The 13512-nt window shown below is 43.5% G+C and overlaps 1 protein-coding gene across 1 annotated transcript in view; it reads right to left on the bottom strand.

The window, feature by feature from the left end:
* The window catches only part of znf280d (zinc finger protein 280D), a 72964-nt gene extending 65112 nt beyond the window's left edge, over positions 1-7852 (bottom strand). Inside the window, exon 1 of the mRNA XM_055661247.1 lies at positions 7727-7852. The gene's annotated coding sequence lies outside the window, so the exon portion shown is untranslated. The remainder of the gene's footprint in view (positions 1-7726) is intronic.
* Positions 7853-13512: the final 5660 nt, after the last annotated feature.

Genomic DNA, 13512 nt, shown 5'->3' with positions numbered 1-13512 from the left:
CTATCTCCACATATCCTCATGGTGATTTAAGGAATGATCTGAACAGAATATTTAGACTTAAAACATAGCGTTTCCCATCATGTATTCTACATTTTCGATGACATCATATTCTACTCATCAAATTAGTTTCTCACACTAATTTTTAATCATTAGCCCAAATTTTTTGTTACAACCTCATCCATAATATTTTAGATTAATGCATACTTATTTTTGCTAATACATATGTTATAGACCACACAATTTCTCATATTTATATGTTACCTTGAAATGTCACTGTTTTCTTAAGTAATAAGCATTTGTGCATGTCTGAAAGGCCTTTTGAAATGTAACCACACTATATTGTCATTGTAAATTTCACAAAGTCTCTTGTGCCAAGCATGGATGATGCAGAGTGCAATTCAAATTGAGTATAACTTTATCCATTGCTCCCACATTCGGTTACAATGTAAATTCAATGCAGGGCGCTAATTTGATCAAAAAGTTAGAGTGGGTTCAGTAATAAGTTGATTGATAGGTATCATAGCATTATTCTTGTGGTATAGTTTTTATTCTTTTCTCAACAAAATAGAGGAATGGCAAGGCTCCTCAATCCTATTTAATGCACCTTATGGGCAATGCCGGATGCTATTCACATCCTGGACAATTGCAGATGCACAAAATGATATCAACTGGAAGAGCTTAAAGATTTTAGTCCTTGTGAAGCATCACTTACCAGATCCATGTCTGATCGTTAGCAAGATTATACAGTTCAGGAGAAATCAACACACAGCTGAAGTGGCAAAATGTAAAGAAGAAATGAGTGCCCAGTAGGCAGACATAGAAAACCAGCAGGTGCAGTCTCCCAAGTGTATCACATTTGCTAGTAAGTAAGTAAATTTTATTGATATAGCACGTTTAAATCAACTCGCATTGAAACCAAAGTGAAAAAAAAATGAAATGTCACTAGAAAAAAAAATTTAAGTTTCCGTACATCCATAGAAAAAAAAAAAGAATAATGACACAACACATTATAGAATTCAACATGAACGTCCCCCAACAACAGAATCAAAACTTTCCACTGTGGGGACAGGCATCAGAAAGTTTCAGTCCTCTTCCTCTGTGATCACCCGAGGTCGGGGCCTACTTGTGGCCTCCGCAGCCAGTCCGATGTTTTCAGGCCTTCTTGACGGGAAGAAGGAACTCCGGCGTCGGGTGAACACTCCTCAGTGGCTTGGAAATGTCTGCTAAATGGTCTTTACCTTCAAATACTGGTGATACCAATGGTTTCACAAATTCCACAGCCAGGGCCAGACAAACGAAGGTAACTTAACTATAAAAGGTAATGGCAGAAAGAACAATTATCCTGAAACAGTTAGGGAAGCAGATAGGCAGGTAGTTCTGTGGCTGCAAATATGATTCCAGGGTTAAACGCAGTCTCCTTGGTGTGAGACCCAACAATGGCATAAAATGCCGTGAGAACATTGAGGGGTTTCCCACCAGAGACCATGACCCTTATCTCAAGAAGCGGAATTAAAACTTGCAGGCAGATTACAGGAATAAAAAGATTAAAAGACAGGACCTCAAAGATAGTAATTACAAATTGGTATCATGTTTCTTCAGATCCAGAAATACATAATTGCAAATCAATATATGGCTGAAGAGATGGAGCAAGGAGGGCTTTCGATTAGTTCCAGATGGGGGTTGGGGAAAGCAAAAAAAAAAGTAGAACCTGGATAAATTGCATCTCAAATAGACTTGGCTGAATATCCTTGCAGGAAGTTTTATTGATAGCACCAGGAAAGATTTAAACTAGCTTGGAAGACGTAGTGGGATCTTGACTGAATCATACAACAGGAGGAGAAAATTAAATGCAAAAGCCAGACAGTTAACAACACATCAGGAAGGCTGGAATGCAGAGAAAACAAAGGCTGAAAAAATAAAAGGTATGGCAGGGAAAATTGTTCCAGATGAAATAAAGACAATAAAATGTGAAAAGCAAGGAGAGAATATATGTTGTGAATCATGGCCGAAAGATGGGTATAGATAAAAGTTCAATAGTTCTAATATAAGCATTTTTGGATGACACAAGAGGGGATTAAAAACAAGAGGGATGTTGGTTAGGGAAAATAAATATACTAACCAAGAAAAATCAATGAATTGTGTCATATGGGTTAAATTGGGGAAGAAAGGAATTGTTTGCAATTTACTGTAGAGAAACAAAAGAGTAAATATATCTGCGACTTTCAGCACAGTAACAAGACAAGAACAGTAGGAGACATCAACTCCTTGTGTCTCAGCTACCCAAACATTAATTGACGCAGTAAAGGGGGAAACACTTAGGCGATTTTTTATGCGACTGTCGGCGACTGTCATAGTCGTAGCAGGTCGCCGAAAAACTGGCGACTGGACCCCCCCCATGACAATGTCTAGGACAAGCTGCATCATTGTGTAGCTCCCCCCTCCCCACGTGAGTGCCGACTCAAAAGTCGAGTCCATTCATTGACTTCGGAAAGCGCCGACAGCCTACCCCCACTTGGGAAGGATTCATTGCCTCCAGGGAGTGCTGATGCCGACCCAAAAGTCAAGTCAATTAATTGGCTCCGGGAAGCACCCACTGCCCCCCCACCACCGGGAAGGATTGATTGGCACAAGAGAACGTCGACGCCGACCCAAATGTCGAGTACATTCATTGGCTCCGGGAAGCGCAGACTGAGTGGTGGAAATGGGCTGCGTTGGGGAAACGGGTGAGTGGTGGAATATTGCGTTGGGGAAACGGGGCCCAACGGGTAGGTAGAGGAGAGGGGTTATGGAGGGTGGGAGGTAGTGACTGAGGGTAGGGAGTGACTGAGGGTAGGGGAAAGGAGGGGGAGGGAGAGGTGAAGGAAGGAGTGGAAGAGGGGAGGAGGTGAGGAGAGAGAAGAGGGAGGGTGGAGCCCTGGGGAACCAGCCCTCCCGTGTGACACTGCCCCCCCCCCCACATTGGGGACAGGGCCCAACAGGTCCCACTTGGTCTAGTATATATTACTAAAACTCTCTATCTTGTTTGTTTCTATCTATCTATGTGATCCCATGTGATCCTGAAAATACGCTAAAACAATACATGATTGCACCACCTTAATCACCATTGTCCTGTGGTTATTTGTGTCAAGTTTTGTTCAGATTGCTGGTATATTTCACATTACAGGTGCACAACCTTTTATCCGGTGTTCCAGAAACCGAAAAGCTCCGAAAACCGGCCATTTTTTCCAGATGTCGTCTGCGCACCAAAGCTCGCGTTTGGCGCCAAACCTGACCCAAAACGACCCACGGTCAACCCAGGTCTGTACTACTGTAGCGGCTGCCTCCTCCCTGGAGACCGGGAGACGCTTAAACATCTGTAAATCATTGCTTAAATGTTAGTCAGTTAGTTTGGAGGGCTTTTATGTGAAGGGGGGTGAAGGGGTAAACTTTAATTCTTAGTCCCCTACCTGGTCGGAGAGGCGGGGAGCGGTCAATGCCTTACCGGGTCGCTGTGCAGTAAGCTCCGCAGCGCTGTGGCCGCCGACACACAACATCGCGGAGCGTCGCTGGATTTGGAGCCGCGCAGCCAGGGGTAGAGTTGCCGGGGTCGGAGCTCCAACCGGCGCCGCCCGCGGCCGGACGGAGCCCCCAGCTCCGCGGCTCCAAATCCAGCGACGCTCCGCGAATGTTGGAAGAAGGCGGCCACAGCGCTCCGGAGCTTGCCGCACGGCGACCCGGTAAGGCATTGCCCGCTCCCCGCTGGGGGCTCCGTCCGGCCGCGGGCGGCGCCGGTTGTAGCTCCGACCCCGGCAACTCTACCCAGCGCTGCGACGCCGCCGACTCCCGACATTCTCGGAGCTGGGGACGTCCGGCCGCGGGCCACGCTGGATTTGGAGCGCCTCGCAGCCAGGGGTAGAGTTGCCGGGGTCGGAGCTACAACCGGCGCCGCCCGCGGCCGGACGGAGCCCCCAGCTCCGCGAGGTTGGGAGTCACCGACCAGGTAGGTAGGGGACTAAGAATTAAAGTTTCCCCCTTCACCCCTACACCACCACCACCACATAAAATCCCTCCAAACTAACTGACTAACATTTATGCAATGATTCTCCCGGTCTCCGGGGAGGAGGCAGCTGCTCCAGACTTTTCAAGCCGCCCGCGCTACCTACCTAATCTACGCTAAAAATCTTCCATTCTGAAATCCGAAAATGTCCGAAATCCGACAAGTGTCTGGTCCCAAGGCTTTCGGATAAAAGGTTGTGCACCTGTATTGACATTTTTAGATTTACAAAACCTCAATTTGAGAAAAATGTCTTCCTTGTGCTTACAGCTATGACTTCACAATGGGTTTGTAGCCTTGCTCGCAACATTGTTGCTATCCAAGTACACTGAGTCCTGCTAGCTCTAGCAGGTGCATTTTTCTTAAAGTCACAGTACACTGAGTTCTGCTGGCTAGCAAGTGCAATTGCATTTTTTTTTAAGTTTAAGAATGAGGGAGGGTGGATAAGGTGAAATGAGCAGCTCCTGCGCAGTTGGGGGCTATGGGTGAGTGGTGGAATATTGCGTTTGGGGAACAGGTTGCGTTGGGGGATCAGGCCTCCCGTGGGGGCTATTGGTGAGTGGTGGAATATTGTGTTGGGGGACCAGGCCTCCCGTGTGACAGGGACCCAACGGGTTCCACTTGGTCTAGTAGTATATATATTACTAAAACTCTCATCTTGTTTGGATGTCTGCGTGAGATCCTGAAATTATGTCAAAACGATACGCTATGGCACTAACATTTTTGCACCACCTTACAATTGTCCTGTGGTATGTTTTCAACAAGATTTGTTCAGATTGATGTTATATTTTACAAGTTATTAACATTTTTACCGTTACTAAATCCAGTCTGACAAATATTCAGCAGTGGCAGTTAGAGCTATGACATCACAATGGGACCTGTCCGTGAGCAGTCTTCCAGCCCACAATTACATCACAATGGGATCAGCAGCTTCCACCTCATGGGGGGTAAGGAGGGAGTGAGATTTAAAAAAATATCAGTTTTAATCAGATTCTTGGGGAGAGCTTTCCTTTATATAACAAATTCTAGAATTTTCCTGGGGGGGGGGGGGGGAGTGAAATGTCCACGTGTGGGGGGGGGGGGGGGGGGTAGAATAGAGGAGAGGTTTCACTTCCAGAACTCTCCTTTGGGTGGGGGGGGGGGGTATAGGATGGAGGGATGGGGGTTTTCATTGTGAGGGGTGGAATAGGGGAGAGGTTTCATTTACAAAAAAAAATCCAGAAATTTCCTTGCGGGAAGGTGGGATGGGGAGTTTGAGAAAGAATCAGCAGTGGCAGTTAGAACTATGACATCGCAATGGGATCTCATTAACATAACCTGCCCGTGAACAGTCTTCCAGCCCACAATGATATCACAATAGGATCAGCAGCTTCCATCTCAAGGGGGCGGGGAGGTAGTGAGATTTAAAAAAAAAACTGTTTTAATCAGATTCTTGGGGAGAGGTTTCATTTACAAAAAAAAATCCAGAAATTTCCTTGTGATGGGGGGAGGTGAGCGGCGACGCTGACCCAACGTAAGGTTTCATTTAAAAAATTGTAAACTTTAAAAACGTCAGCCGTGCCTGCGCAGTTGACTATGGGTGAGTGATGGAATATTGCGTTGGGGGAACGGGTTGCGTTGGGGGAACGGGTTAGTGGTGGAAACTGGTTGCGTTGGGGGGAACGGGCGAGTGGTGCAATGAATATTGCATTGGGGAACAGGGCCCAACTGGTCTAGTATTAGATAAAACTGTCAGAAATATTCATGTTAGTTGTTTACATTAACATGCTATTTTTAAAGGTTCTTTATATAAGATCAAAACAGTAACTTTATTGTTTCAATTTTTTCTCGTGAAGTTTCCTGAGGGTAGAAATTTTCTGGAGCATGCTATAACATAAATGGAACAGACACTTGACAAAATAAACTCTTAACAGCTTTCCTTCTTTGTGTAAAAAGAAACTGCAGATGCTGGTTTAAACCAAAGGTAGCCTTTGTGCCTGAAAATATTCTCCAAAACAAAATTCAGGAAAATGAGTACACTTACCATCATTTTTTAAAACAAAAAGAGTACTGGTTATATAAAAAGTTATATTGCAATGAATGTAATACCTTTCAAGACTTATATCATTAAAGACAGGTTTTTATTTGAAATTAATTAAAATAAGTAAATTATTCACCAAAATTATTAATGTGTAAAAGAAAATTACACAAAGTTTTGAATAGGACTGCACACCAGTATAATCCTTAAAAATATAAAATTATAGCCCGAGCAACATAAATCACTTTAGTTCAAACTAATCACAATAAACTTCAATTTTCACCTTCAATAATTAAGAGCATCAGCTCTTTTCAAAAACGTTCCCTTATTTTTATGAAGCCTTGAAATAAAATAGGCACAAAGTGTACAAAGACAGGAATATGAAACTGAAAGTTGAAACTTTAAAACACCAAAAGGTTAGCCCAATAATTAATTTGGAATGGCATAGTATTATTAGCATTAACCATTAATTAGCAGCATGAAGAATCGGCCTTAACCAAATTTGATTTAATTGAATTTATGAATTGGAACCGGACCATGTCAACAAAACTTTAATTTAACCATTCTTACTTCTAATCAGCAAGTAATTATTAATTGGCATCTTTATTAGAAGTGAGTAAAGACATGTTACTGCAATTATAGAGGGCCCTATAGTAAGATATTAAACCAAATGATGTTTGTTTTTTATTATGCATTTTGTGGGACTCATAACTATCCTTGCCTAACTAAATAAACACTTATCTCTGAGTTTTCCTATCTGCAATAGTGACGTCACGTTGAAACCTCGTCATTATTAGCCAGTTAAGTGTTGCCAATGTTTATATTACTAAAAACACGTGCAATATGTAACAAACATAATCCAAATCTCTTTAAATCAAGTGTTCTAATCTATATGCCCGCAGTTACAACCGATAGCGCATGAATCGATGGCACATACGTCATCAAAATAAACAAGCAATTGAGAAACCAAAACAAAAAAGCAGTGTTCATATTCGAGGCAAGTCAAACAATGTCAGGCCTAATGTGAACAAGTATGTTTTAAAGGTTTATGACCCCATGTTTCCAGGAGGAGTCGTGCACGGGTAACATTTCTACGTTCTCCAATATTAACCCATATTTGGGGGATATACTCCCAATAAACACAGCGGGACTTAAGAACAAGACACGTGCTGTTCTTGTGTGGTGAAAGTTACTTTCGGATAGGACAGTGTGTGTTTTAGCGCCCGCTATGTTGAGAGACGATGGACGAACCGCCGCGGACAGCCCAGCCCAGCCCAGCCCTGCCCTGCCCGGATAGGGTCGCCCTGGATGTATTTCTATTTTCTGTTGCCGGCGTCGCGGTGTTTCTCTACAGCAATAATCACCGCCAAAAATAAATTGACGAAGAAGGCGTTAGTTGAAGTGAATACAACAGAGAAGGTTGTATTCGCGAAGAAGCCGCTCGGGAGGAGGGGACGGAGGGGGGTTACACAACGAGGCCCTCATGAAGTGTGAGTCAGCCGCCGATGGCGCGAGACTGGCCTTTAATGTCGCCGTCCGGTTGGTTTCGGTGAAGTAACCACCAAACATGGCGCCCGCGGTCGGTCCGTCCGTCCGTCAGTCGGCGCCACAGGCCCGCGTCTCCCGCTGCCCCCCCGACCCACCTCGCCAATGAAAACAAGAAAAGGCTGACTCACCGCCTGCTTATCCCCAGCTAAAAGCGGATGGTGGGTCCACAGTAATCCGCCGCCATGGTGGTGGGGGTGGGTTTCGTCGCTTGTGCGCACTGGGAACTGGCGAGGAGCCGGCGGAGGATCATGGGTAGGAGGCAGCCCGTGCGGCGGGCGGGCGGGAGGGCGCGCGAAACGTGCACTGCTGCGAGTGTGCCAGTACCAGCCGGCGGCGGGGCATGAGGCGGCGGGCAGACTCGACCACCTCCTGGACCTCCACTATAGGATCTTTGGGCAGGCCCACCCACCTCCACAGCTCTACAGTCACCATGGCCTTATCCAAAGATCTTATAGCAGCTCCACTATAGGATCTTTGACCTTATCCATCCATAGAAATGAAATGATTCAATTTATTGTCATTGTCAGTGTACAGTACAGAGACAACGAAATGCATTTTTTAGCATCTCCCTTGAAAGGGAGACACAGGGCGTCGCGGTGTGCCCGCGCCTGCCGCCGTACATTCCATTACAGGCAAAGGTGGGTGAAGTGTCTTGCCCAAGGACACAACGACAGTATGCACTCCAAGCGGGATTTGAACCGGCTAGCCCTCTTTACCCGGCCTAAATGCCGACAACGCAACAGAAAAAAAATCTAACAGATGATAGACACAAAGTTGGAGCAGCATCTCTGGAGAAAAGCAAATGGGTGATGTTGTTTCGGTTCGAGACCATTCTTCAAACTTAGAGTGAAGAAAGCGATTATTTTTACACCACAATATTTGTACTTGCGTTTAAGAAGGAACTGCAGATGCTGGAAAATCGAAAATTCACTGTTTCTCGGTATGAGTCACTAATAAAGTACCAGTCAACTATTTCAAGACTCAAACACAAGTACAAAAATGCTGGAGAAACTCAGCGGGTGCAGCAGCACCTTGAAGCAAAGGATCCTCTAGGATCTTTGCCTTGAAGGGTTTTGGCCCGAAACGTCGCCTATTTCCTTCGCTCCATAGATGCTGCTGCACCCGCTGAGTTTCTCCAGCATGTTTGTACTTGTGTTTGAGCCTTGAAATAGTTGACTGGTACTTTATTAGTGACCCATACTAAGAAACAGTGAATTTCTTTGTTTTGCCTAAAATCCAGTAAAAATTATATTTGTACAAAATAAACTGCAGATGTTGGTTTATACCGAAGATAGACGTAAAATGCTGGGGTAACTCGGCGGGACAGGCAGCATCTCTGGAGAGAAGATGACGCTTCGGGTTGAGACCCTTCTTTATTTCACTGGATTGCAGGCAAAACAAAGAATGTCGCTGTTTCTAGGTACGTGTGACTAAAAGTACTATTCAACTATTTCAAGTAGTATGAGTGAGTCTCCTCGTCTAGAGTGACATTAATGCAAACCAGAATAACTTCCTCACAACTTAAGGTAAAATGAATTAATTTTACTTAGTAGGAAAGAACTGCAGTTGCTGGCTTAAAATCGAAGGTAGACACAAAATGTTGGAGTAATTCAGCGGGTTAGGCAGCATCTCTGGAGAGAAGGATTGGGTGACGTTTCGGGTCGAGACCCTTATTACTTTTAGTTCGTTTTCAGTTATGAAGACTCGAGGGCCTGCTTGATTCGATTAGGGTCTGGTGTCTCAATTTGCCTCGGTCTTTCCATTCTTTTCCTTAGTTTTTGCCTTTAGGCTTTTGTTGCTGTCAAGTCCCGATTAAGGAACCCCTTTCTCAACAAGATGTATTTTGGGATTAGTAATGAAGCATGCCTCTGCACTCTTGGTGAACACTTTATAAACAATCTTACAGGCTTGTTATGATTTGGCCATTTTCTGCTTTGTCTTCATTTATGTCAGACTTGTTTCTTCCAGTCCATCTATGGTTTAATAACTTGTTGCAATGAGAACCAGGAGAGAACAAGTACTTTTAATATTATGAATTAATCATTAATTAAGCATACCATCAAGTTCTTCTATGGGGAAAAAAGGAAGCATTACACACCTGGATTTTCTAGTGTCAGATTGCTATAAAGTTTTGATGGTATTTGTTGTCTAATTTTCGTAAAGACTATCAATGTTTTACAATATAACATTATTGCTGTGTCCTGAAAGAGATGATTTTTTTTCCTTTATACTGGAAATACAAAAATTGGAAATATAAACTAACCTCTCTATGAGCCATAATTAATTCAACAATTTTAAGATACGACATCTTATAACATGGCCCCATAGCAGAAGCGTCCTCGTCGCGGGGCTGAAAACTGGAAGTATCCTGAACTAATTCTGCTACCACCATCCCTATTGCGACAAGTGATGGCTTCCACTGATTGTCGCCGGAAGTTTGCGTCCTTTTTAGGACGGACGATGACAGCGAGGTCAACATTTGTAACAAGATGGACACGAAAAGAAGAAGACAACATTATGACTATTCATCCAATAACCTCTAAAATCTGTCTCATTGCATTTGATTGTGTGTTTTATTACTTGTCTTTGCCAGCAAAATAAATAAATGCCTGAGGTTTCACAGAATAAAGAATTTAATCAGTCAAAAAGGTAATAACTTTTTCTTCATTTATGGAATGTGGGCTTCTGCAAGTTAACGTTTATTCTTGACTTGTGATTGCCCTGGTGATAAATTGCCTTTGTGAACTGTTGTTGTCTCAAATCTTTAAAGTTTGGATTAAGTTTAATTTATCAGTTGGCCAGCTGAATTATTTCAGAATAAAATGAAACCTGCTCAACCTATTATTTTGTTTCAGTCAGCACGGAGTGAAAAAATTGATGTTTTCTTATTGTATTGTGAATATAAATTTATCTGGATTTTATAAGGCATACTTACACTACTTTCATTTTGTTTTCAGCATTCAATTGCTGGTTTATTTAATTCACTTCCATGAAATTCTTAATTGCATTATTGTTAACAATGATTAGAAAATGTAATGCACAGACTATCTCAAACAGTTGAATCCTTGATCGTTTTAATGCAAATAAATTGGTAAATTTTCTTTTTTTTTACCTGGCAAAGCAATTAATACAACATTAATCTCTTTAGATTAATCATTTTTTGGAATTCATCGTTTTGGCAGTTTAAACATGGTGCTACTATTGTGCACTTTCCTTGAGATCTAATCTTGCAGTATGAGAGATGGAAAGAGTCGGTCATAAACACTTTGAACAATCACCTTCTATAATCATTATGTTAAATAGTTCACAGTTGAGCAATAAATGTTAAAAGTGTGAAGTGCTTCAATCAGTTCTGCAAATTTTACATAGTGTCATCAGCCCAAAGATGATTGTGGTATTTGTTCTGGAATATGATCCAATGGGTTTTGGAAAGATTATGTGCACAGAGAAGAATGGAACATTTAAAAAAAAGACAGTGCTGGATTAACTCAGAGGGTCAGAGAACAAGGAACCGAGGATTTATTGAGTGAGGTAGGAAAGTATGCGGAAAATTAATATTGGGAAGTATTTTTATTAGAGCGCAGTTAAAATCATTTTGCAACTGGTACAATTTAAATGGAATTGCCATAGCAGCTTCAAGTTATAGTTATGTTTTGCGTTGTTACTCCTTCACTTAGCTGTCAGTTGCCTTTCAACTGGAATGGATTTTAACCTGCCCTGGAGAATTATGTTAGTTGAGAGGTCGGACATTGAAGGATGACCATAACCCACCACTAATGTATCTCCAGTTTAACAGATGCATACACCTTGTGATGTTGGTGCGATAATTAGTACAAATAGGTAATTCATTCACTTTAATGTATAGAAATGAGATGATTTTTGATTAAATTTAACGTTTAAAACTCGCAACATCACTGGCAAACCTTGCAAGCACTTGCATTAAATTTAATTATTCCAGCAGATTTTTATCCTGAAGAGAATAATTGTTTACCTTTGTTTATCTACTGTCGGGTCTTTTAACTGAATACTTCAATTTATGCTGTAGTGGGCTTTGTTTGAATTTAAGAACTATCTTCATAACTGCAGCACTGACACTCTCAAAGTTAATATCAAATGTTTATTACTCTTCCCTAGTGTAACTATTCCTCTTCAATGATGAAGACACCAAGTAAATTGTTGGATGCTTTTCATGCCAGTTCTAGAACGTCAACACTAGTATTTGAAAGTGCAGTATTTTTGGCCCCATCATTTATGGATTGACAGATTTATAGAGAAATACTAGACCAAGTGCAGACCCGTTGGGTCTGTTCCCCCAACGTGTGGGTGTGGGGGGGGGGGGGGGGAGGCGGTGCAGCGTCACACACTAACTACCCACCCCCTCACTCACGCTAATGGAGGGGAGGAGGAGAGGGGGGGGGGGGGGGAGGAGGAGGGAGAGAGGGAGGGGGAGAAGAGGAGAGGTAGGAGGGGAGAGGGAGGGAGAGGAGAGGGAGGGGGGAGGGGAGAGTGGAAGGAGAGGAGAGAGAGAGGGGGGGGGGGGGGGGGGGGGGGAGAGAGAGTGCCTTTTTACTTCAACCCAAACCCAAACAACTATTTGCAGGCAGTGCTTTTTTAACTCTAACCATATTTTCATTTTCAAACCAAATTAAGGGTACTCACAGTGCTGTAGACATTTGTCAGTGTCATTCAAAGCTCTGATTGAGGCACACCACTTGCAGAGACTGATTGAGGCACACCACTTGCAGAGACTGATTGAGGCACACCACTTCCTGGTTTTATAGTCACTCCCCCTCCCTCCAGCAGAGGCAGCAGAGAGAATGGGGTATGTTGTAAAAACATTAATATCTCTGTCAATTTTCATCGACGGGAAAAATCCTCAGCACACACGCAGCGGAGGGGGGCTCTGAGCGAGGTGGCCAAAATGACGGCCGTACGCGGCGGCGTACTCTCGGAAACCTCAGCACAGAAAGCCGAAACCGGTCAAGAACAGAGTTTTAGTAATATAGACAACATAGAAACATGCCTTTCAGCCCAACAGATCCATGCTGGTAAAGAAGCCCATTTGAGCTAATCTCATTTGCTCGCATTAAATCCATAGCCCTCTAAATTGTTCCCATCCATGCACCTGTCCAAATGTCTTTTAAATGTTATTGTAGTTTACAAAATTGAGAGGCACAGATAGGATATTTTTTGTTTGAATTCAAGCTTTTGACCAGTTCTACTTTGGTGCCGTCAAGGTATGTGTGCTGCTTTGCTTCCTGAAGTCGGTCACAATCTCCTTTGTCTTGCTGATGTTGGGGGAGAGGCTGTTGTTGGCACCAAGTTACAAGGTTCTCGATCACCTTTCTGTGCTTAGTGTCATCGTTATTTGATATTCGGCCAACTCCAGTAGTGTCTTATCTCTCATCTTATACATCCCTTCAATTACTTTATTAACCATTCCTCCTGAGGAATGGGTCTTTTCTAATAGGGAACGGGGGTTCCCACTTCCATGATTGATGAGGCCCTCACAAGTGTCTCCTCGGTATCCCGCAGCTCCACTCTCGTTCCCCCTACCCCCAGTCACAAAAGGGACAGAGTCCCCCTGGACCTCACCTTTCACCCCATCAGCTGTCGCATACAGCACATAATCTTCTGACATTTTGCCATCATCGGGATCCCACTACAAGCCATAACGCCACCCCTTTACGCAGACACCGTTCCCTCCGCAACTTCCTGGTTAACTCATCCCTCCCACCCAAACCACCCCCTCCCCAAGTACTTTCCACTGCAACCGCAGGAGATGCAACACCTGTCCCTATACCTCCTCCCTCAACTCCGTCCAAGGACCCCAACAGACCTTTCAGGTGAGGCAGAGGTTCACTTGCACCTCTTTGAATCTCATCTACTGTTCCAGGTGTGAGCTATATATCAG

The sequence above is a fragment of the Leucoraja erinacea genome, chromosome 33 (genome assembly GCF_028641065.1).
Source record: "Leucoraja erinacea ecotype New England chromosome 33, Leri_hhj_1, whole genome shotgun sequence".
In the NCBI taxonomy this organism is placed as follows: Eukaryota; Metazoa; Chordata; class Chondrichthyes; order Rajiformes; family Rajidae; genus Leucoraja; species Leucoraja erinaceus.
This window is presented reverse-complemented; position numbering and strand designations above follow the sequence as displayed.